This window comes from Jaculus jaculus, chromosome X (genome assembly GCF_020740685.1).
Source record: "Jaculus jaculus isolate mJacJac1 chromosome X, mJacJac1.mat.Y.cur, whole genome shotgun sequence".
Lineage (NCBI taxonomy): Eukaryota > Metazoa > Chordata > Mammalia > Rodentia > Dipodidae > Jaculus > Jaculus jaculus.
In genome coordinates, this window is record NC_059125.1 from 21,445,260 (window position 1) to 21,471,086 (window position 25,827).

Sequence of the window (25,827 nt, forward strand, 5' to 3'; positions counted from 1 at the left end):
GGGCGGGACTTCAGGGCCCCAAGGCCCGATGCCAATGACACACTTCCTCTAGCAAGGGTCCACCTCCCCAAAACTCCATCACATAGCAATTAAGTACGAAACTTATGAGGTTTAATCAGAAACACATGAACATATGGGGGACAGTTTACATTCAAAACTCCAACTCCATTGGTGTCATTAGGTAATCCCAGGGATTGTGTGTGTGTGTGTGAGAGAGAGAGAGAGAGAAAGAGAGAGAGAATGTGATGCTGCACAAGGCAGCTCTGTAAGCCATTTGAACTAGTTTGCAATCAATGATAACTCTTTTCAAAAGGCAACATTGCCATTAACTGAATAGAGCAATAAGAAATCTATGAAATGTCACAATTATTTTCTCATGTTATACTTCAAATATTGAAATCTTCACCAGCTGGAAAGACCTTACAACAACTATGTGCATAACCATTCAATTACAACACTGATTGAAATTATGACAACAATTATACCTTGAGTGTCAGGTAATATGAATCAGCCTAGGTAGTTCTCTAAAATGCCACATCTCCAAAATAAGTTATGACCCATTGAAGCTTAATTAACTTCATGACTTTAATGTCATATATTTGAAATATAAGAAATGTATTTCATATATATATATATATATCCTTATCCTTTAGTTTATCTCTAGTCTATAGCTTTTTTTTTTTTTTTTGTCCTGAGGTAGGGTTTCACACTAGCTTAGGCTGACCTGGAATTCACGATGTAATTTCAGGGTGGCCTCGAACTCATGGAAATCCTCCTACCTCTGCCTCCCCAATGCTGGGATTAAAGGCATGCACTATCACGCCAGGCCTAGTCTATAGCTTTTAATTGTGAAAATAACTCAAAATGGACATCTTGCTACTGTTAAACACAGGATACATTTCCTTGTGCATGTAGTTCTCGGGCTGCTTACACTTTGAACAATATATTAGTGTTTTTCTTCCTCAATTAGTAAGTAGTTAGTATTAGTAAGTAGTTCAGATAAATATAACCTATTTTGTTTACTTATTATTGCAGTCAGCTTCCCATTGATAGTATAAAACACCCAAATAAGAGATGTTTGTAGAATGAAAGGGTTTGTTTTGGCTTATAGACTATAGGAGATACTCCAGGATGGCAGGGAAAATGATGGCATGAGTAGAGGGTGGACATAACTTCCTGTCCAAAACAGTTGGACAATAGGAACAAGAGAGTGTGTCAAATACTGGCAAGGGGAAGCTGGCTATAATACCCATAAGCCTGCCCCTAACTATACACTCCCTCTAGGAGGATCCAGTACCCAAATTGCCATCAGCTGGGGACCTGGCATTTAGAATACATAAGTTTATGGGAACACCTAAGTCAAACCACCACATTTTACCCCAGCCTGAATAAACTGATACTCCTACATAATGTAAGATGCGATGTAGTCAGCCAAACTTTAAAAATCAGCATAGTTTTTATCAATCCCAACGGTGTTCAAACATCTCCATAGTCCAAGGTCTTTTAACAGAGCCATATATCAGAAAACATACATTCACAAAATAAATATTCACACTAGAAAAGATGGCATTGGGTGCAATAAAGAAAGATTAAAGCAATACAAGATTTAAACAAACAGGGCAAACTTCAACTTCTGTAACTCCAATTCCAACAACTCTAATCAATGACAAGCTTCCAAATTTGATCATTCTAAACTGTGATGAGTCTCTGGAGTTCCAAATCTACCTCTTCAGCTAGGCAACTCACAGTCTCAGAAAACTTCATTTGGTGCCAGCAGCTCTCCTTGGCAGCTATATTATAGTCCTGGCATTTCCAATGGGTGTTCACAGCAACCTAAGATTCATCCACATGGCTCCATTGGGTCTCCACATTGGTAATCAAACAAGACTGCTTCACACTGTCCATGGTCATTTCCAAAATACAAAACCATGTTGCAAATTCAATGACCCCTGTTTTCTACATTTGTTAAACTTCATAGTTACAGGTGGACTAACAACTTGTTAATGCAGGGAGGAATAAAGCAGAATATGAAGAACAGGATACTCTTTCAGCATTCAGACCCCTTCAAAAGAGTCTGCATTCTTCCTGTTGTTTCAATACTGATCATATGGCCTTATCTTAATAGTTGAAATCTCTCATACAATTGCAGTTGAATGGGCAGCATTATCCGCCCAATGATTTCCTTGTATTTTCTGTGCCATATTCTTTTGCTCACACCAGTCCATTTCTATACATTCCAATCCTGGACAAGTTCCCAGGACACTGAAAGGCAGAATGCAGCAAGCCTCTCACACAAACTGCTTCTAGCCCAGTCCCTAAAATGTACTTTCTTACCCTCATAAGTCAAACCCCACAGTCCACAGTTGCCACTGCATTTAGGTCTTTCAACTCTGAGCAGAATCCATCAAGCTGGCCTTATAGCACTGCAAGGAATCCCTTAGGCCAAAGTTTCTGTCCCTTTCACATTCCTCCCTCAAATCAACTGATAAGGCCAAAAGCCACATAGACAGGTTTCTAGCAGAAATAACCTAACTCTTGGTACCAATTTTACTGTTGCAGTCAGCTTCCCATTGCTGGCAGGAAACAACTGACCAAGAACTGTGGGGATAACTATAACATGAGCAGAGGGTGGACATCACCTTTTAGCTAACATCAGATGGATATCAGCAGCAGGAGAGTGTGCCAAACACAGGCAAGAGGAAGCTACCTCTAATACCCATAAGCCTGCCCTGAACATTACACTGCCTCCAGGAAGCTCCAGTTCCCTAATTGCTACCGGCTTGGGACCTAGCAATCAGAACACATAAATTTATGGGGACACATGAATCAAAACACCATACTTATAATAGCAAATAGTTAATATTCATGTAAGTAAATTATAGAGATGCATCCATTTCCAGTTTCCTTCTTTCCTTCCTCCTCCCTCACTTTTCTTTCTCTTGCTTCCCCTTCCCTTCTTTTATTCAATTTTCATTTTCATACTGTGCAAAATATTCTCACATATTCTTAATAACGTGATGTGCTGGATTCATACTCTGCAGAAAATATAGCATCATAAATGTGCACTGTTTTAGGCCATTCATATTGTGGGATCTTTTAATGTAACAATGACTAGATGTACAATATGTTTTATAAGCAGAAAAGAATGTTAAATAGATTAATGTGCACACATGACTGAAACAACTTGTCATTGCCTTGGTAGTGCAGGATAGTTTAATCTTAGAGCAAGAAAGAAACAAAGCTAAGATTTGAGGCAGAAAAATTAATTTAAAAATATGATTACAAAGATTACATATGACATGCTAATATATTTGTAATTTTGGCACTGTAGCACTGCTGAATGTTGGGGATAACATAATATCTTCTCTATTTAACTATTTATTATATGGGACAGAGATGGGGAGAGAGATAGAGTTGGGAGAATCAGTGTGCCAGGGACTCCTGCTACTGTTTATACACTCCAGACACATGTGCCACTTTATGTGTCTGGCTTAATGTGGGTACTGGGGAAATCAAACCCAGGTCATCAGGATTGGCAAGCCAGTGCTTCTAATAACTGAGCCATCTCTGCAACCCTTGTCTGTGTTTTAGAAAGTTCACTCTGGAAGTGAACCAGGAATAGCAATAGAATACAGGTAATGTGAACAAAAATTTAGGAAATGGGAAAAGTAGATCCAGGACCCATTTGAGTAGTATCAATAAGGTTGATTGGTTGTTCATAGTGATTGAAAATCATTATAAAATAAATAAAAAGGACGTATGCAAGGGATTTTATGAATTATGTTAGCTGAGTATGGAATAATCACCCTAAATTTGAGCTATGTCATTCCATGAGCTGGCATCCAGGATTATATCAAGAAGAAAAAACAAGTTGAATCCCAGCATTCATCAATCTCTGCCTTCTGACTCTAGAAGCAATGTGAACAGCTGCCCTAAGCTCCTGCTGCCATGACTTTCTTACGGTGGTAGAGTGTATGTTTGAACCATGAATGAAACCCATAAGCTGCTTCTGAAAGGTCAGATGTTTGCTCCTAGCTATTAGAAAAGTAATACATTCATCTCATACTGCTGGATGTGACAAAGTACAATTTTTACTAGGGATTTTGCCATGGAACTGTCTGAATTTCAGAATCACACTTTTGAACAAGCCAATTTAGGTAGAACATAATACAATCAAATTATCCAGTTTGATTCAGAGCCATCAATAGCAGGTTTCTCATGGTAGCTGATGTATGGGATTGAAGGTCAAGACAAACATCTTTCTTGGAAAATGCATGGAGCATAGTAATCACATGTAAAGGCAAATGATTTTCTAGGACATTAAGTCACATGAATAGAGAAGATCATAAGATTAAGCAGCATTTGCCAAGGAATCAGGATGCAAAGAAAGAGCCAAGGAGACAGGAATAATAGAGAAAATGTTGGAGAACCAATATAGTAGAATGCTTCAAGTGGACTGTGGTCAATAGCACTAAATGCTTTCAAGAAGCCATTAGTGCTGTGAACTGCATAGTGTTTGTTGAGTGGAAAATTCAGTGAGGGTTTTACTCCGTTCCAATACATTTCCTTAAAGTTATACAATTATGTCAGAATTGTCAGAAATTCTAGTGCCTTGGGTTTGTGATAAGAAAGACTATTCTAAATGATTCTCTGCTATCACCTCAGGTCACCGATAATATTATTAAGCATCAATTCTGGTACCAATCATTGTGCCTAGAATAAATAACATCATTCCATGCTGGGAAATGGCCTTATTCTTCTGATAGCTTGACAAGTTTTTAATCAGCATTGCACCATGCAGAGCTGGAAATAATAATTTGATTTACATGTAGTCTATAAGTGACATTAGATAACAAATAGTTCTCAGTGGGAAAGAAATATGGTAGGCCTTTCAGTAGCTTAATATTATAGCTGTCACATAAAAGGATGTCCTTTATTCAAACAATAACAAAAAAAGTTGATTTTAGTAAATCACATCCCAAACTGGTTATTTGAATAGAAAGGCAAATGATTGAGACAAATTTAGGTCATTAAATGTTGTATTTTTTTTTATGCCTGTATCTATTTCCCATGAATACCCTATATTGTATGCCAATTACTTTCAGAGGACATGAAATCAAGGGCATATTTATTATCAGTGATAAAAACTAATAAATAAAACAAGTACATCATATAAATACTTGCTTCAGTAAGGTATAATAGTGTTGAATTATTATTTTCAGTTGATAATTGAAATAGCTTTTACAAAACCCACAACATTATTTATCAGTTATTTTAAATTGCCTGGGATGTTTTAGGTAGTATATGTTAATAATTATCTTAGAATTTACCTATATTTATTTAATTGTCCAATCAACTCCATTGTGTAATAAATAAAATATATTATATTGAAAAGGTCATCTGTCTATCTACAAGGTCTCCTTTTATGAGTATTAATATTACAATAATGCTAAAGGAAGATACACTGAATAAACTTATAGTAGTGAATATGTACTTTCATTCACCTGTTTGGGACAATACCTGCTTTTTATTCAGTTGAAGAAACTGATGAAAATAGAATTAATAACTCACCTTTACAGAGGCTAATTTTATTAGCTTTGTATTTTTTCTAAGCTAATAATAGGAAAAATTGTAATTAATGTTGACTATCTGAACATGTAAAATAAATTCTCAGGTGTGAAAGGGCAAAGTGAGTTAGGGAAACATTGACTTTCTATTCAAATAGAACATTAATGTCCATTCTCTTTAAGCACAAATAGTTGCAAGTCAATGAACTCCAGTGAATTAGAATCTTATTTAAAATGTTGATTTGATGACTATAGTCATTACAAATTCTAATGTGTAGTAAGTCTTAATATAATAGAAGGTTTTATATAAAAGTATAATAATGACTATATATAATAAAATTTATAAACATATTTTAAACATGTTTGACCATTTTTCATATGAATATATGTAATTATATTTTCCATATTTTTGAAATTCTATGATCCAAAATGATATCACTTGCTAATGTTCATTTAAAAATAGGTAATATTTCTAAGTTCTTTTAACATACATTTTAATTCTCAAGCACTATATTAGATATTATTTCAGAGGTTGAGTATACTACTTCCAAAATTTCCCCCTCCAGTTCTTTTCTTCACACTATTCTCCCAAGAATATATATAAAAACAAATATATCAAATAGCTATAGTTGCTTGACCCAAAGTCCGGGTCCTCTACTTGTTTTCCCATTGAGACATATGCAATGGAAGGCATGCATGTATGCTTCAGTTCCATGACCTTTCTAATTCCAGCATTCTACTTCATGAATAATAATAGTGTATATTACATTTTTAGGTGGCTACAATTATAGGAATACACTCAAAGGGTTCCTAATTTGTTTTAAAATAATTAAAACAATTCATAAAATGAACTCTAATTACTTTTATAAAATTATGAATGTCACAAGTCATTGTGGATCTCTCTCTCTACATATTAATACATCAGGAGAGAAAAATAACTGAACTAATGAAATATGGTGCACTACTTTGAGAATGTTAATTCCAAAGAGTACCAAAATGAATATTTTTTATTAGTGTCAAAAAGCTCATCTCTTAGTGTTTAACATTAGCAACTATTTATAATGACTACAAATGAATAAAATATTTTTTATCAAAATTGAAATATAAGCATCAAATATATTTTGAGGTAAAACCCACTATTATCACCCACTCACAGTTAATTGTTGTTTCAACCTTGGTTCTAGGTATATAATTAAAGCCAGGCATAGGTACAAAGTCATGGGTGTGCTTTCTGAACAAAATCTAAAAGTAGAAAAGTGTAGAAGAGGCAAATTTTCAACATCTTATCTCTAACCAGGTGGCCATGTTTTTTGTGATATGTCATGTTCTTATATTGACCAGATTTTTCTTAAAACAGAAAACTTCTTTTTTTTGGGGGGGGGGGTTTCGAGGTAGGGTCTCACTCTGGTCCAGGCTGACCTGGAATTAACTCTGTAGTCTCAGGGTGGCCTTGAACTCATGGTGATCCTCCTACCTCTGCCTCCCGAGTGCTGGGATTAAAGGCGTGCACCACCACGCCCGGTCAGAAAACTTCTTAATAAGTAGTTACTTATTTAAGTAATACCTCCTTTCAAATAACATATATGACTTATTTGAAAATAAAATATTACCATTCATTATTTAAATGGCTTAAGAATTTTAGAGTAAAATGGATTATTTTGACTATGTAATATAGCTAATTGCTTAAATTCCACATTGTACTTTAAAGACTGTTCCACAATTAGCCTACACATTTTGTTGACAGTCTAAACTATACTTTGAACTGGCAGAGATTGAAGTATAATATTCAGAGTGAATATAACAATGTTTCTTATGGGATCCCAATGGATAAAGCCCCAAATCCAATGTATTGTAAAAACTCCTCCATAAGTTCATGTTAACCCTTGGTCTCCAGGTTGTAGCATGGTTTGGAAAGGAACGTTGGGGTTTTTCTGGAGGAAGTGGGTTACTGGGGATGGACATTGACTTTTGTAGCTCAGTTTCAATTCTTGTTTGCCCTCCACTTGATAAATATTGCTACAATATAACTAGCCATCCTTCTGCTCATGCCTTCCTGTCCAAGATAGAATTCACTTTGGCAAAACTGTAGTGTATCGCCTCAAAACTTTCCATCAGTGCTCACTTTGGAAGTACCTATACTAAAATTGAAATAATATAGAGAAATTATTATGGCACCTGCACAAGGATGACATGCAAATTCGTAAAGTGTTCCATACTTAAGAAAAATGGCAAAAAAGAAAAAAAAAAAACTGTCCTTCAATTGCTTCTGTTAAGATATGTGTTCATCTCCTTCACCCTTGTGCTGATACCCGGTTCACCAGGGAAACAGCACCCTTGCTTGTTTCACCAATTGTTCTTAGTTTCAGCCGGCACCCTTTTGAGGTATGATGGGGTGGCTCTCTCCTTAGGATCTACATCTATTTGAAAAAGAGAAGCAGATTCTCCAACAGAGTATGTTAGCACCAGTACAAATGAAATAACCCTTACTTTTTTATAGAGAATTTAGTAGGTGTAGGCCCTCTTGTACCCCATGATTGATGGTAGCTTGATATTGGAGAGTGGGTTTATGTTTAGATATGGTTCTGACTTGTTTTCCAGCTCCAGCTATGGGTCCCATACCACTGAAAGGATCATTTAGCCGAATCAAGAGCAATTAGTTCCCAACATAGCTGTGTGCCACTATTGCACTTGTGTGGGCATCATAACAGGCTATTTACTACTAAGTAGGTTAGACCATGAGTTTCTTGGACAGATATTGGTCATTTTACCCCAGTCGCCCATGTAGCACCTTCTGGCACTAGACACACTGACTCTCTGGGGACTGACTCTTTTCCAGCTTCCAGCCATGCCATTCCATTTTATGTGTTGACCATATATGGTGTCTTCAGCAGTAGGGTCTTACCACTAACCTTTGGTGGGTCATCAAGTACTCAGACAGAAATCTGTCTTTCTTTTAGGAAACCTTGTAGGTCTCTCTGATCAAAAGCTCATTGTGGACGATAGCCACATGCTGGTAGTGGGAGTTACAGGTCAGTGCCCAGTAAGTAAAGGAAGAAAAAGATAACTAATATACAAGAGTTAGAGAGAAGAGAGAGAGAGGGAGGGGGAGGGAGAGAAGCTGTAGAAGATTAAGGTCAGTCTTCATCATACCCTCTCCAGTGTGTTGTGGTTCAGGGTTCAGGTGTTCCCTGTAAGGGCCTGGTGAAGGTTCAGCCATTTGATCTGTCTTTAGGAAGTAGAATTTTATGGTATCATTGCCATTTGGATCTAGATTTGTGTTTCTCACCCCCTCCTTTGCCCTTCCTTCCCTCCCCACCCATCCTATTGTCTAGTCTAAGAGATGCTTGCTTGGTATGTAAGACATCTTATGTAGATTTAGGTTAGGTGCTGTAGACTATGTGGAATTTTTTTTTTTTTTTCTGTGATTGGGTAAGTTCACTGAGAATGATCTGCTCCAGGTTCAACCATTTTTCCTCAAATTTCATTGTGTCATTTTTTTCTTACTGCTGTATAGAATTCCATTGTGTAGATATACCACATCTTAGGTATCCATTCTTCTAGTGATGGGCATCTGTGTTGATTCCAGCCCTTAGCTATTACAAATTGAGCCGCTACAAATATGGCTGAGCAAATCTCTCTGGCCTGTGGTTTGAAGGTTTTAGGGTAGATGCCTAGTAAGGGAATAACTGTGTCTGCTTTTTCAGGAGTCTCCATATTGCTTTCCAATCAACTCCTTCTAAATCAGAGAGCCAGAGACCCAGAGGCCCCCAACATCTCATCACTGAAGCAGACCAAAAATGAACCCAACATGGCTCAGGAAAATTTTGCGGAAGAGGGAGGAAAGAATGTCAGAGCCACATGTTGGGTCATGATATGCACAGATATTTCTCCTACCCATAACTGTTGGCTAACTCCACAATGCATGACCCATATACCTCAACAAGGAGGGGCTGGGGGAGAGCCCTAATAATGGTACCAAGCTGACAGTATTTACTGAATACAAAACTAATTAATAAAAAAAATTAAAAAAAATATATGTTCATATCAACTGGAACATTACATACATATGGCCTACAAGGTCATAAATTCCTAGATTTTAGTAGTTCACTATATTCTTGCTCTTTCCAGTGATCTTTCCATTCTTCCCCCAGATGAAGAAATCATGATTTTAGTGTTAGTTTTCACTCACATGTGAACTTTTTGCTGACCCTTTTCCAAATAGCATTGAAGGAAAAAGAGGGGTAAAGTATCCTCAGAACTGAGAGCTTTGGCTTTACAGGCACATGTTCTCCTTCCACATTCTACTTTTTCCTGCCTCATGGCTTTAGGCAAGATGTGTTACTATTTAGAATACAAAAGTATGTAGATAAGGCTTATTCATTTCACTTCTATTAGTTCAAGTAAAGTATGCAAAATGGAGGTGTTCCACAGTCATTATTCAATTGATAGTTATTTTATATTTATTTATTTTTCAAAGGATATTGTAACTATCAATAACTATGTTCAATATACTGTGCTAATGGCAGGACTCCACTATTGCATGCTTTGTTTATACATAATCTATGATCTTCACTTCAGGCCCTTTGCTAGATTTAAAAAAAAAAAAATTGTGGCTGCGTCTCTTTCTAGCCCCCCTTCACTAACCTGGAATACTTTTCGTAAATGTTGTAGTCAACTTCTTGCAGCAGTCAGAAAACACCCAACTGAGAACAACTTGTGGGAGGGAAGGGTTTATTTTAGCTTACAGACACAAAGGGAAGCTCTATATTGGCAGGGGGAAATGAGGGTATGAGCAGAGGCTGAACATCATCTCTGGGCCAATATCAGGTAGACAACAGCAGAAGGAGAGTGTGTTAAACATTGACATGGAGACACTGTCTATAACATCCATAAGCCAGCCTCCAATAATACACTGCCTCCAGGAGGACACAATTCCCAATTTTTTACCAGCTGGGAACCCCACATTCAGAACACATAAGTTTATGGGGGACACCTGAATCAAACCACAACAGCAATAAAATAGATTTATTTGTATATTTATTCTGTTGCCATGGGTGGTATCTCTTGAAGGTAAAGAAAACAACATCTTCATGGAGGCTGAGGGCATATTGCTATTCTGTTCATCTTCTGGAATATGCTTAATATTACCATCAGTGAAAATGATATCTTCCAATGCTAAAAATTCTATCATAGGTATTTGTATCTTTGGAAGTGTCCTAAGAGGGTTTAATAGGAAAAAAAAAATCAGTGTGTTTGCAAATAACAAGGATTATCTGTCTTGATAGGTTAATAAAAATATTTGATTTAAAAGTTCTCAGGTGTTTTTATGCAGTACGAAAGTCTGAAATGGCCTAAGTTATTCAGTAAGGTATTACATTTGCTAATGATGGCAAACATAAAGATTATTCTTCCCTAAGCATTAATGATGCTTAGAAAACTATAACTTGATAGTGTTCTTTTTAAATACCTTCAGCATCAACGTCATAACTTGTGGGTTAAATTACTATTTCTTCTAAAAGGCACTATTTGTATATTTTAATATTAGAACTAAAGAGATTCTGTATTTAATATAGATATACACTTAATTCCAGTTCTTAAAAGATCCCCTAAATCACATGGGGGGATTGATCATCATAAAATTTTTCCTATGGATTTCTGAATGACTCTGTTGTTTCTTAGAATTTTCCTAATGTGTTTCTCAAGGAAGATAACTGAAAAAACATTCAGTTTTTCTAATAAAAACCCACTAGTTAAATAAAAATATGCATTTCATACTGTTCTGAACAAACACATGGAAGAACAATCTTTCAATTGTGTTGCCATTGTATTTTGAATTCACTGTTAACTGGTCTGAAATGCCATTGTTGTATAAATGTTTGCATTCACCATAGCAGTATATTTATCAACACATAATTTATGACATCTGTTCTATGTCTAATTGGGCTGTCTCTGCTTCAAAATTCCACAGTGCAGGAGGAACAAATAGCACATGCTCATGTCCACAGTCAAGTAGCCAGAGCATCAAATTGTTTGCATCTTTTCATTCCCATCAATTGTAAAACAGTGAACCAAATTGTGGTGGTTTGATTCAGGTGTCCCCCATAAACTTAGGTATTATGAATGCTAGCACCCTAGCTGATGGACATTTGGGAATCAATGCCTCCTGGAGGGAGTGTATTGTTGGGGGTGGGCTTATGGGCTTTATAGCCAGTTTCCCCTTGCCAGTGTTTGGCACACTCTCCTGTTGCTGTGTTCCACCTTATTTTGGCCAGGGGGTGATGTCCACCCTCTGCTCATGCCATCGTTTTCCCCTGCCATCGTGGAGCTTCCCCTCGAGCCTGTAAGCCAAAATAAATCTCTTTTTCCCAGAAGCTGCTCTTGGTTGGGTGATTTCTACCAGCAATGCAAACCAGACTGCAACACTATATGTTTGTTCATCCAGTGGCTTCATTCTGATTTCTAATGTGCTTTAATCCTAATCATTTCAACAATAATTTTGTGAGGATCTTTCATGCTCCATGCACTGTTATACTACTTTGGCTGTGCCTGTGAATTGAGACTATCTGAATGTGTTACTGTTGCTAATTTTAAAATACGAAGTCCATGATTCATATAGGGTGATATTTCTCCTGCATTCTTTGTCACAAAATCCTTTGAAAAACAGTTCTCAGTGGACTCTTTCACAGAAACTTGTTCTATGCATATTCAAGGATATGATGACTCACCACAGAATATTTTTCATTAAACTAATGCTTATTATCAGATTACCAAGTTATTTTCTTTCAATAAAACTGTGTCTTTAGAATATATATTTTGCTAATGTAACATGTTCAAAGTTCTGTTGCAATGAGCAAAAATTTCCTAAAAAATATAATTTCTAATGAAATTATTTGAATTAATTGAAATTATTAGGACTATTAGAATAGAGGCATTTTTCTACTAAGCAACATGGAAATTTACATAGTGCTAGTTATTTGTATATGCCTCAAAATAAAGTTCCATTACTTGTTTTACCTGAGTATGTCATACTGTAAAAATAGAAAATAGAAATAAATCAATAAAGCAATATTTTTATGGTAATGTATGAGATAAAATAATTGACTAGGAATTTTACATCTAGAATAATGTTTATCTCAATTATACTATGGTAACAGGGAAAACTATAAAAGAACATGGCAGCTTTATAGTCTAAGAACTCATATAATGTGATGGTGATCAAAACTCATCTTGATAAGGCAAAAAGCAGGCGGGTACTGTGCAGTGAGCCATTAGTATAATCCTTCAGGAGGCTGAGACAGGAGAATTTCTGTGATACTAAGGCTGGCCTTAGCTGCATAGTGACTCCCAGGACAGTAGGGGGTACAGAGTGAGATTTTGTCTCAATCAAACATACAAACACACAAATACAAAACATAAAATTGCAAAAACAAAGTAGAGATACTGTAAGCAGCACTTATGTGTAGATCTCTATTAATGCTAGTGAAATCCACAGCTACCAGTACAATAGAGAATAAATGAAGGTGCTGTATTTACCTGTGCTATAAGTGTCATAGTGGCACTTGTTTAATTCACATGGTCACCCTCTGATATCACATGTAGAAATCCCTTCATGGTAGCAATCTTCAGGGAGCGGGAATACTCTCAGAGAGAGATTTGAAAGAATTTTTTTTTCTAACCACTTAGCATTTGTATTGCTTACTGATAGCACCAAATTTAACACATGCAATTTTTTTCCACTAAGAACACATCATACATATTATCACTCTGATGTAAGTTCTTCAGAGGGAAATGGATACAAAGTTATTTTCTATTTAGCCTACTTCACTTGAATGGTAGAACTATGATGCTGTCATGTTTAAAGGTTATTTAAGAACAAGAATGACATCTCTGAGATGGAGATATGGCTCAGAAGTTAGAGCACTTGCCTACAAAGCCTAAGGATCAGGGTTTGATTCCCCGGTACCATGTAAAGCCAGATGTACAAAGTGGAACATGCATCTGGAATTCATTTGCAGTTGCTGAGGCCCTGGTGCACCCATTCTCTCTCTCTCCTTGCACATAAATAAATAAAAGTATTTTTTAAAAAGAATGAAAAAATGGCATCTCAATGGTAAAGCAAACATAATGATACTGGATTCTTTTTCCTGCTAGAGATTTCTTTTCTTGTCATTTCTTTTTTTCCTACTAGAGATTTCTTAACATCTGATTTTCACTTTTACATACACCTTTATCCAAGGTCAAGAATTCCAAACCACATGATATCTTTATTTTTTGTTATCTTTATTTTATTGTGTTCATTTTCCATTTATTTCCATCAACTAAATCTCATTCAAGAAACACTGACTATAGATTTCAAAATTTTTAAAAAGTGAGTGCCTCCTTGATTTTTGTTTTACATTTAAACTGGCAATTTTGACATTTTAATGATTACATTTAATTTTTTGGGATCTTATTTCCCCAAATTACTCTCATATCCCTACCCCTTTCACTAAAACTCTTCTTAATTAATCTCCATCCTACTTTCATGCCTTGCTTTTTAATTTTTCTTCTTAGAGAGAACGAGATGAACATAGAGAAAGAGAGAGAATTGGTGCACCAGGGCCTCAGCAACTGTTGTTCAACTCCAGCCTCTTCTACCACCTAGTGAGGATTTGTGATCTTATACTTTCCTCACCTTGGTGTGTCTGACTTACATGGTATCTGGAGAGTCAAACATGGATCCTTAGGCTTTGCAGATAATTGCCTTAATTGATTAGCAATCTCTCCATTGCATGCCTTGCTTTTTGGGGACCCATTGAGTTAAATTGAGGCTGTTTGGACGGAAGTCTATTTACTGGATTATGCGAAATTTATCAGTGGCTACACAACTGAAGAATATGACCCCCTATGTCCCAGAAGCTATGCAATTTTTTAATGATGGTGAATATGTTGAAGCAGAGCAGATTTCATTTATTATGTAATTGAAATTACTTACATGATTGAGTTTTGCTGAGCTAAAGAAACATGCATGGGCCAATTCAATTAGCTTGAACAGAAGTGATGAAAAGTCAAACAGTGAATCACATATATCCTTTTCTTTCAACTTCTAAGTCCAACGTGATTTCATAATGATTTGTCTATGAATCTAGAAATAATTTTAACTCTATAATTTAAACTAATAAAATCATTAATATATTTACTTCCAAAGTGGACTGGGGTATAAAGAAAATTGATGGGGCTAGAAAGATAACTCATTGGCTAAAATATTTGAATATAAGTGTGAGGACCTGAGTTTTGATCCCCAGAATTCACATGAAATTTTGGGTGTTTTTGGCAATCTCATTATACTCTCAGTGCTCAAGGGAAAAAAGGTCCCCAGGGCAAGCTTGTTAGCTAGATTATTGCAATTGGTGAGCTCTGGGTTCAAGTGAGACTCCCAACTAATGTGCAGAGTGAGCAAAGAGGACACTCAAGGTCAACCTTTGGCCTACATATGCACACACACACACACACACACACACACACACACACACACGAACAAGAAACACCCACAACACATGGATAGATTTTTCCATATACACTCATAGTCAAATACATACAAACATGCATAAGCATATACCACATATGTGTATGTGCAAAAAAGAATAAGCATTGGAAATAAGGATAAAACTTAGAAAATACAGAGGATAATGACTGTAAATTACATCCTAGATGGTATATATTTTCATATCTATTTAGAGCTGATCTTTGTAGGTTGTTTTCTTCCCAAAAAATGTTTAGTTACATGAGACTAACCAGTACTGTCACAAGGCAAAAAGAAACAATAGAAATCAAACAAAACAACCCCCCCTTAAGTTTGCACTAGACAACATACAGGAATGCTATTGCTTCCTCAAGCTAATACACATTTTTGTTTTCTAATTAGTGGAACGTTATGCTCTGGTTCAGCTTATTGCAAACAAACTCAATTGTCAGAAAAAAAAAAATCAATAATGCTTAACCACAAAGAGGAAAAAAATAAGGAAGTGATAGGGCTGTTTGATGACAGAATATATAGAGTGTCTATGCTTGCAATGCTGTTCATTCATTCATGCATTTGCAGTAATGAGGAAAGCTCTATAACCTTGCAGAAAAAAGAACATAAAAGCACTCTCTCTTTTTCTCAGTGCACTACTTGTGTGTGTGTGTGCTTGTTGGCAATCTGTTCCAATGGAAACTTAATACTTACCTACTATAAGATCATAAAAGCCAACCAGGTATTGTAAACAACATTAAAAAGAGAATTACAAATTAACTCATCAATCGCTTTCACTATTGCAAATTATATTACAAGAAAGCAGCATTGAATTTACCTATACTTTAACAGCATTAAGAAGCTTTTTATTGTAAAGTTCTAAGTAGCCATAATAATTATTGCACTTTTCCATGATTCTGCTTCTATCACAAAGCATGCACATATAAATTCATAATTTTAAACTAACATGCATGCATTTCTGTTAAAATGAAACAAGAATAGTACAATTGTGTTAGTTACTTTTCTTATAGATGTGGCTGTAACCTGACAGGAAGTCACTTCTGGGAGGAAGATTTATTTTTCTTCACAGTTTAAGATGGGTTACAATCCATCATGATGGGAAAGACATAGTGTCAGTACTTTGAGGCTGCTGTTCACATTGCATCTATAGTAAGGTTGCAGGCAAGAAACAAGAAATGGGGCTGTGTTATAAAATCTTAAGGCCTACCTCTTTCACTCATTTTCCCCAGCAAGGCTTCACTTTCTAAAGCTTCCGCAAAATTCCCAAACAACACAACCACCTGGGGACCAACTTTATAAACACTGAAGCCTATGGGAGTCATTTCACACTAAAACTACAACACGGGATATTATATTATTGTTAAATATGTAAGAAATAAATGAATATATGATATCATGCTGTGTTACATATGAATCACTTGCATATGCCATTTACATTTTATAATATTTTTATAAAGCATACTTCACTTTCAGATAAAGGAAATGAATTAAGAGAGGTTAGTTGATTTGAACAAGATCACCCACCCAGGAAAGTGAAAGGCTGGATCTGGACTCTCACCCTGAGCTTCTAATATTTTTCTATGCTACAGCCACTTTTCCTATCAAATACAGGAAAACAAAGCAAATATTCATGATAATTTAAAATCTTATTAACCTAAAATGAATATTCCTAAGTGAACTTTGCTGACTGAATATTTACTATTTTTTTGACAATTAAACATTGCATTTTAATTAAGACAAATTTTAGCTGCAACTCTGAACCAATCTAAATGCTGTCTTTGTTTCCGTGGATGATTTGAAGCTCTTTCTATTGTACCTTGTTTGACAGTCATTGCACCAAAGATCATCATTAGTAAAACACACATTTTGATATTTAAGAAATTATTTTTTAACTCTTTATTTTATTTATTTGAGAGAGAAAGAGAGAAAATGAGCATGCCAAGACATTCAGTCACTGTAAACAAACTCCAGATGAATGTGCCACCTTTTGCATCTGGCTTATGTGGGTCCTGGGGAATTGAACCTCATCCTTTGGCCTTGAAGGCAAGCACCCCCTATGCCATTTCTCCAGTCCTCAAGAATGCTTTTTGACCATTCAATAGTTTTGTATATTAAACTGAATTTAGAAATAGAAAATATGGTCATAGCTTGGTTCTTTCTCCAGCTCCAAATATAATGTAATTCTTACCTTAGTTCCATTTATACCCTAATTTTACAACTAATTCTATTAGATAATATATTATTTGTAATTCTAAAAGTAAATTACCTGAAAATGAATCAATACAAATTCACAAATGCACCCTCTTATTTAGTTTTTCTAGTCATTACAAATTAGTTTATTTGAGTTGTTGGTTTAAGAAAATTAAATAGAATAATTAGAGACAACCCTTTGTATTCTTAGCACACATACATGCTTTTCCAATTTCTTCAAACACTGTTTGCATAACTTTCATATGAGAGATTTTTAAAACTATTTTAAAATAAAAACACAAGTACCATAATATAAATTCATGGAGATATTTCATCTCTCAGTTTCTCTGAGGAAAATAAAATGAGCTCAGAAAAACAGAAGTCCTGGTTTCTAAGTTGTCTGAAATGTAACAATTCTATGAGAACTAGGAAGTTATATAAGGTCGTCAAGAGATATGAAACATGTCTCCTTGAATCAATGACTATAGACAGTCTGAATGATATCTAGTTGTCTGTCACATTAGTTAAGAATCCTTCCCTTGCAAGATTCATATGATAGATCTCAGATCTCTAATACATAATGTCTGAAGAGGCAAAAGCTGTTTAAATAGTTCTAGTAATGTTTAATTAAAATGATGGTAATGAAAACAGCTGCATACTCACATAGTGCACCTACTGGATCAAAATACTAGTTGGATTTGCCCTTAATATTCAAGTTTAAAGTTTTAAAATGATTTTAGACATGGAAAACTATGCCGGCTCTTAAAGAATAATCAAAGTGTTATAAATAAAAAGCACTGATAAAAATTTCAAAATTAATAAAATTTATGAACGAAAATATAACATCTACACATTCTTATTTCAAGCAAGAGCTGATATAATAGCAAAATAACACCTAGGTGAAGCTAATTCAGAATTTTTCTCCTGTTTTTTTCTTTAGGCTACTTCTGTTTATTTATTTTCCACAAGGAGTTGTGAACCTGCCTGGTACCTAGGATTATCCTTTCATTATTCTTCACCTTCAAAAGAATACTAGATACTGTCCACGTGAAAGCTGTAAGTTACCCAAGACAACAAAAGTAAAAGAGAACAAGTTGTTGAGGAATTTAGTTCTACTATGATGTTGGGAAACAATGGATATGTGGTAGTGATTGTTTTGATTTTGAATCAAATAACTTTTCAAAGGTGTTCAAGTTTAATTATAAAAGAAAGCATGCTCCTGAGGAGTTGAGAGACATACAAAATGTTGAATTAGTGATATCAATCTTGGTATGGTTTGGAAAGTTGGTTGTAGTATAATACCCAACTGAGAAGAGACTGATTAATGTTCTTCACAGCAGCCTCTAAGCAGGGAAGGTGATGGTGACAGAAATAATGAAGCTAGGATGAGCTAAGCATAATGTGTATGATATTGGGCATGAGTAAAGAAGAAAAGATTTCAGGAGAGCAAGTTCAAAACTGTGGTGGTTTGATTCAGGTGTCCTCCATACACTTATTTTTTTTTTCTTAATGTTAGGTCCCCAGCTGATGGCAATTTGGGAATTGGATCCTCCTGGAGGCAGTGTATTTTGGGGGGACAGGTTGATGGGTGATATAACCAGTTTCCCCTTGCCACTGTTTGGCACACTCTCCTGTTCCTGTTGTCCACCTGATGTTGGCTTAGGGATTATGTCCACCCTTTGCTCATGCCATCGTTTTCCCCTGCCATCATGGAGCTTCTTCTTAAGTCCATAAGCACAAATAAACCTTTTCTTACTACAAGCTGCTTTTGGTTTGGGTTCTTTGTGCCAGCAACATGGAGTTGACTACTACAAAAACTAATGAAGAGGGGCTGGAGAGATGGCTTAGCATTTAATCGTTTGCCTGTGAAGCCTAAGGACCCCGGTTGGAGGCTCAATTCTCAGTACCAACATCAGCCAGACACACAAGGGGGCGCACACTTATGGAATTCATTAGCAGTAGCTGGAGGCCCTGGCACACCCATTCTCCCATTCTCTCTCTCTCTCTCTCTCTCTCTCTCTCTCTCTCTCTCTCTCTCTCTCTCTCTCTCAATCCATCTGTCTCTTTCCCTCTCTGTTGCTCTCAAATAAATAAATAAAAATGAACAAAATTAAAAAAAAAAAAACTAATGAAGAAAGTGCCAGTTTGGTGATAGAAAGGACTTTAACTTGAAGAGAAAAAATATCAAATATGGCTTGCAGACTAGTTGAATTGGACAGGTCAATTCATCCATTCAGTGGATACATATATGGATGAAAACTTAAAGTGTTAGATTAGATCTTATTGGGCCTTTAATGTGTGCACTAAATGAAGAAGGGAGCATGATTAGACTTCAAAACGATGAAAAAATGTTTCATTAGAAAATAAACTTGGTAAGAGCAAGTCAGATACTCAAAATTTGCAACACTGATTCTTTTTTTTTTTTTTTCTTTTGGGGTTTTTTAGGTAGGGTCCTGCTCTGGCCCAGGCTGACCTGGAATTCACTATGTAGCCTCAGGGTGGCCTCAAACTCTCGGAGATCCTCCTACCTCTGCTTTCTGAGTGCTAGGATTAAAGATGAGATGTGCCACCATGCACAGCCTGCAACTTGGAATTTTTATCACAGGCCACTAGGATAATTGACACTTTTTGTAGCCTATGACCACAGAACTGTGAAAATATGTTTTCAAAACTAATGCCTGTGTTATTTCAATGATTAAATGTATATATAATTAAAATCTTCATTTTATTATAACTTGCAATTATCTAGTGATCAAAAAAAGCAATGACACATTGCACAAATATTTCCATCTAACTGGTGGATGAAAGAATGTTAAAGTCTTCTGCAAACAGTGAGAAATACTGGAAAGGTTAACATAGCTAAATGGAGAAATATTTATTGCAAAAAGGACAATCAATATAACTAAAAGTTTTCTTTTTCTATTAATTATAATTATCAAACATTACTGTAATCAGAACTTGTGTGTGACAGTAAAGCTGAGATACATTTTAGCATTTAAAATATATGATCTATCCTTTGAATATAGTATTATTTAAACCAGATTTTGAGGGTCATGCCCTTAATGCCAGTACTCAATTCAATGTCAGCTCATAATACATAGTGAGTTTTACACAAGCCTGGCCTACAGAGTGTGACCTTATCTCAAAAGAGAGAAGTAACATTACCTTTGTGATAATCCATTTAGAAGGGGCAGAATAATGTGGGAGAACTAAAAAGGATTATGGACCAAGGTGTGGGATTTAGCTGTGTACTTTGCAATATGCCATTCAGAACACCAATTAACCTTTCACACATTGTCTTCCCCTGCCTCTCAAGTAGGGAAATGTTACCTAATTGGATTTCTCTGATCTGTAAGAATCTGACAAAATATAGAAGAATTCTATCAGTGTTCGGATCATCTGTTTACAGTCCTGTTAGACTGTGTATTAATTACTTTTTAAATTGCTGTAACTAAATATAAGACAAGAAGCAATTTAAGGAAGGGAGGGTTGTAGTCAGCTCCACTTTTGTGGGATGAACATCCAACTGGACACAGTTTATGGAAGGAAGGGATTTATTTCAGGCTTTCAGATGCAGGGGAAGTTCCATCAATTGCAGAAGAAGTAGACTCCCTCTCACAGATCCAAATAGGGAAAATCCACTGGATAGCCAGTGGCACAAGCAAGCACAAACTGCCCCATACTCAAGTCGTCTCTCCATGTCTTTTGGCTGAAATCAAGAACTGCCTACAAACATGCCTTATGGCTGGGCACCAGGATCCTTCTCTAGTGACATCTCCTCCAGCAAGGTGGCTGGAAACCCAAGTTATAAGCTTAATTTTATTTTATTTATTTATTTTTTTAATTTATTTGTTTGAGAGCGACAGACACAGAGAGAAAGACAGATAGAGAGAGAATGGGCGCGCCAGGGCTTCCAGCCTCTGCAAACGAACTCCAGACGCGTGCACCCCCTTGTGCATCTGGCTAACGTGGGACCTGGGGAACCGAGCCTCGAACCGGGATCCTTAGGCTTCACAGGCAAGCGCTTAACCGCTAAGCCATCTCTCCAGCCCTATAAGCTTAATTTTAATAAGATACTTGGATCTTTGGGGACAGTGTACACTATTATACCCACACTATCACATACAGTTTGAGATAATCCAATCCACAATAGTGGGGAATGCATGATGGCTAGATCTTGAGGAGGTCATATATGTGCACAGTTAGGAAGCACAAAGAGATGAATATTGGTGTATACCTTTTACATTTTTATTCTGTCTGGAGTCCTGGGTTATGGGGATAATTGCATTAAAATTCAAATTGAATTTCCCTGCACATTCCAAAACTTTTGTGGAATCATTCGCATACATACATATGTTTCCATATGTATCCTGTTGACAATTGAAGAATCACATACTATCTCAGTCCTTTTGTTCTGTAATGCAATGTAAAAATCACGCATAAAACAAGTATGTCATGGACACTATATGTAAGGGAAGTTTTGAAAGAACATATGTGGTGATTTGATTTAGGTGTCGCCCATAAATTTAGATGTTCTGAATGCTAGGTCGCCAGCTGATGGCAATTTGGAAATTAAAGCCTCCTGGAGGTACTGTGTTGTCGGGGTTGGGCATATGGGTATTATAGCAAGTATCCCCTTGCCAGTGGTTGGCACATCCTCCTGTGGTTGTCCATCTGATGTTGGCCAGGAGGCGATGTCCACCCTTTGCTCATGCCATCATTTTCCCATGCCATCATGGAACTTCCCCTCAAGTCTGTAAGTCAAAATAAACCTCCCCCCCCACAAGCTGCTCCTGTTTGGGTGATTTCTGCCAGCCATGAGAACCTGACTGCAACAGTAAAGTTGGTACAAAGGAGTGGTGTCATTTGCTGAAAGACACATGACTGTGCGACTTTGGCCATTTAGAGCTGATTTTCAAAAGGAACATGGAAGGATTTGTTAGAAATCTTGGCCTAAAAAACACCTTGCAGTACTGTAAGTATAGCTTGATGACTTCTGGTCAGAGTTGAAAGACCTGAGTGCAGTTACAACTATGGACTGTGAGGTTTGGCTTGTGAGGGTGAGAAAGAACTTTGTGTGGCAAGCAAGAGCCAGAGCCCAGGCTATTTGGCAACAGCCTCAGGCTGCTTCAGATTCCTACTGTCCTTGAGCCCAGGCTGGTCCACCCACCTACATGCCCATACACTGTGATGGGCAGACCACAGAGCAAAAGAAATAACATGAAAAATCAAATGCAAGAAAAGCCATTTAGATCACCAGTCCTACAATGAACATCTCCAATCAAGACACAGAAGAGTCATTAGGACTAGAACATCAAAATGAAGCTATGAGAAATGCAACCCTGACCAAGCTACTGGTAGAACTTGCAGAAAAGCAACAAAGGACCAAGACTAGACCTAACAGATAAGAAAATGGAAGGAGTTCAAAGAGAGTTAAGAGATATGAGGGAGAGTGAAAAAAAAAGAGGACCTCAAACATCAGCTGGCAATACTAAATGAAGACATAAAGAAATGCAAGGATGAATTCCAAGAATCATCAAGAAAATCAGAAAATGATATGAAAAGGGATCTTGTCAGATGGATGGAAATCATACATACAAAAGCAGTAGAAAATGTAAACCTAATTGAACAAGTCTAAAACAGTCTAGAAGCTCTCAAGAATAGAGTCAGCCATGTGGAGGATAGAAACTCTGATCTGGAAAACAAGATGGAAGAAACAGATCAAGAGTTCAAAAATTTCAGTAAGTTCAAAAGTTTCTGTGAACAGAACATGAGGGAATTGTGAGATATACTTAAATATCCAAATATTAGGATCATTGGAATACCAGAAGCAGAAGAAATTCAGACCAAAGGCATGGAGAACTTATTTAACAAAATAATCGAATAAAACTTCCCCAGTCTCTTATAAGAAAGGCCCATCAAGATGAAGGAAGCCAACAGAACTCCAAACAGACTGGACCAAAGGAGAAACTCTCTAAGACATATTGTCATTGAGACTCTAAAAATTGACACCAAAGAGAAAATCCTAAAACCAGCTAGGGAAAACAGCATACCACTTTTAAAGGTAACCCCATGAGAATTATTCCAGACTTCTCAATGGAAACACTGAAAGCCAGAAGGGCCTAGAAAGAAACAATGCAAAGTCTAAGAACATATGGCTTCCAACCCAAGCTACTCTACTCAGCAAAAGTTCCCTTGTAATAGATGGTGAAAGAAAAACTCTCCATGACAAAATTCAGGTTTATAATTACATGAACACAAAACCAAACCTACAGATAGTATTTCAGGAAATTCTCCACAGAGAAGAAACAAATAATCAACCTCAAATGCCTACAAGAAGCAGATCACAAGAACCAAACTCAGAGTAGGCACAAAAATTTTCAAAGTCCATGAAACGAGCAAACCACATAAACCATCACAATATGGCAGGGATCAAGTCAAATCTCACAGTCATTACCCTAAATACCAATGGTTTTAATTCCCCCATCAAGAGACACAAGCTAACAGAATGAATCAAAAAATTAGACCCCTCAATGTGTTGACTTCAATAAACCCACCTCACCACTAAAGACAGACACCTCCTCAGGGTGAAAGGGTGGAAAACAATATTCCAAGCAAACAGGAATAAGAAACAAGCAAGTGTAGCTATATTAATATAACATAAAATAGACTTCAAACCAAAAATAATAAAAAATGACAAAGAAGGCCACTTCCTTCTTATCAAGGGAATGATCCATCAAGAGGATATTACAATCATAAATCTGTATGCATCAAATACTGGGACACCACAGTTCATAAGGAAAACCTACTTCACAATGAAACAGAAATAAGCACCAACACCATGAGAACTGGGGACTTCAAAACACCATTATCACTAATAGACAGATCATCCAAACAGAAACTCAACAGGGAAGTACAAGAGCTCAACAAAACCATAGATCACGTAGACCTAACAGATATCTACAGAACTTTCCATCACAAATCCACAGACTACACATTCTTCTCAGCAGCCCATGGAACATTCTCTAAAACAGACCATACACTGGGTCACAAAGCCTGCCTCCACATATTTAGGAAGATTGACATAATTCCTTGCATGATATCATATCACAATGCTATATTGCTAGAAATTAACAACAAAAGACCCAGCAAGAATCCCAACGGCACCTGGAAACTGAACAACACACTTCTAAACAATAAATGGATAGTGGATGAAATAAAAAAAATGAAACTGCAAAATTTCTAGAATTGAATGATGATGAGAACACATCATATCAACTTATGGGACACAATGAAGGTGGTTCTCAGGGGGATATTCATAGCACTCAATTCCTTCATAAAAAAGACAGAGAGATCCCAAATCAATAACCTAACCATCCACCTAAAGACATTGGAAAAGCAAGAAAACTCCAACCCAAAGAGCTCCAGAAGGAAAGAAAGAATTAAGATCAGAGCAGAAATTAATGAATTGGAAACTAAGAAAACAAGTAAGACAACTGACAAAACAAAGAACTGGTTATTTGAAAAATAAACAAGATTGACAAGCCCCCAGCCAATTTGATCAAGCAAAAAAAAAAAAAAAAAAAAAAAGAGAGAGAGAGAGAGAGAGAGAGAGAGAGAGAGAGAGATGCTTCAAGTTAACAAAATTCAAAATGAAAAAGGAGAGATCACAACAGACATAAGTGAAATTGGGAGAATCATCAGGACTTATTTCATAAACCTCTACTCCACAAAACTGGATAATGTGGAGGACATGGATAAATTCCTGTACACATATCATCTACCAAAGCTAAACTCAGAGCAGATTAATCTCCTAAATAAACCGGTCACACTCATTGAGATTGAAAAAGTCATTAAAAAAACCTCCCCCCAAAGAAGAGTCCAGGACCAGATGGCTTCTCAGCTGAATTCTATCAAACCTTCACGGAAGAACTCAAACCAATCTTTCTCAAACTGTGCCACACAATTGGAGAACAGGGAAAGCTCCCCAACTCCTATTCTGAAGCTAGCATCACTCTAATTCCAAAACCAGGCAGAGATGCCACAAGAAAAGAAAACTACCAGACTATTTCCCTGATGAACTTAGATGCAAAGATCCTGAACAAAATCCTCGCAAACCGAACCCAACAACACATCGAAAACATTATCGACCTTGACCAAGTGGGATTCATCTCAGGAACACAGGGGTAGTTCAACATATGGAAATCTGTCAATATAATATACCACATGAACAAGGTTAAACACAAAAACCACATGAACATTTTGATAGACGCAGAAAAGGCCTTTGACAAGATACAACATCACTCCATGATCAAAACATTGGAGAGAATTGGCATGGTTGGTTCATATCTTAACATAATAAAGACAATGTACAAAGCTCCTAAGGCCCAAAAAATACTTAATGGAGAGAGACTGGAGGAATTCCCATTAAGATGAGGAACATGACAGAGTTGTCCACTCTCACCTCTGTTCTTCAATATAGTACTGGACGTCCTAGATCAAGCAATTAGAGAGGAGAAGGAAATAAAAGGGATACAATTTGGAAAGGAAGAAGTT

At 36.5% G+C, this 25,827-nt stretch overlaps 1 protein-coding gene and 1 non-coding gene across 3 annotated transcripts in view; one reads left to right on the forward strand and one right to left on the reverse strand.

Moving 5' to 3' along the window:
- Il1rapl1 (interleukin 1 receptor accessory protein like 1) overlaps positions 1-25,827 on the reverse strand; it is a 1,362,835-nt gene that overhangs the window by 207,667 nt on the left and 1,129,341 nt on the right. The window lies entirely within an intron of this gene.
- On the forward strand, positions 7,682-7,787 carry LOC123456887. Its single transcript, XR_006634758.1, has one exon. It is a non-coding gene; the product is annotated as a U6 spliceosomal RNA (small nuclear RNA).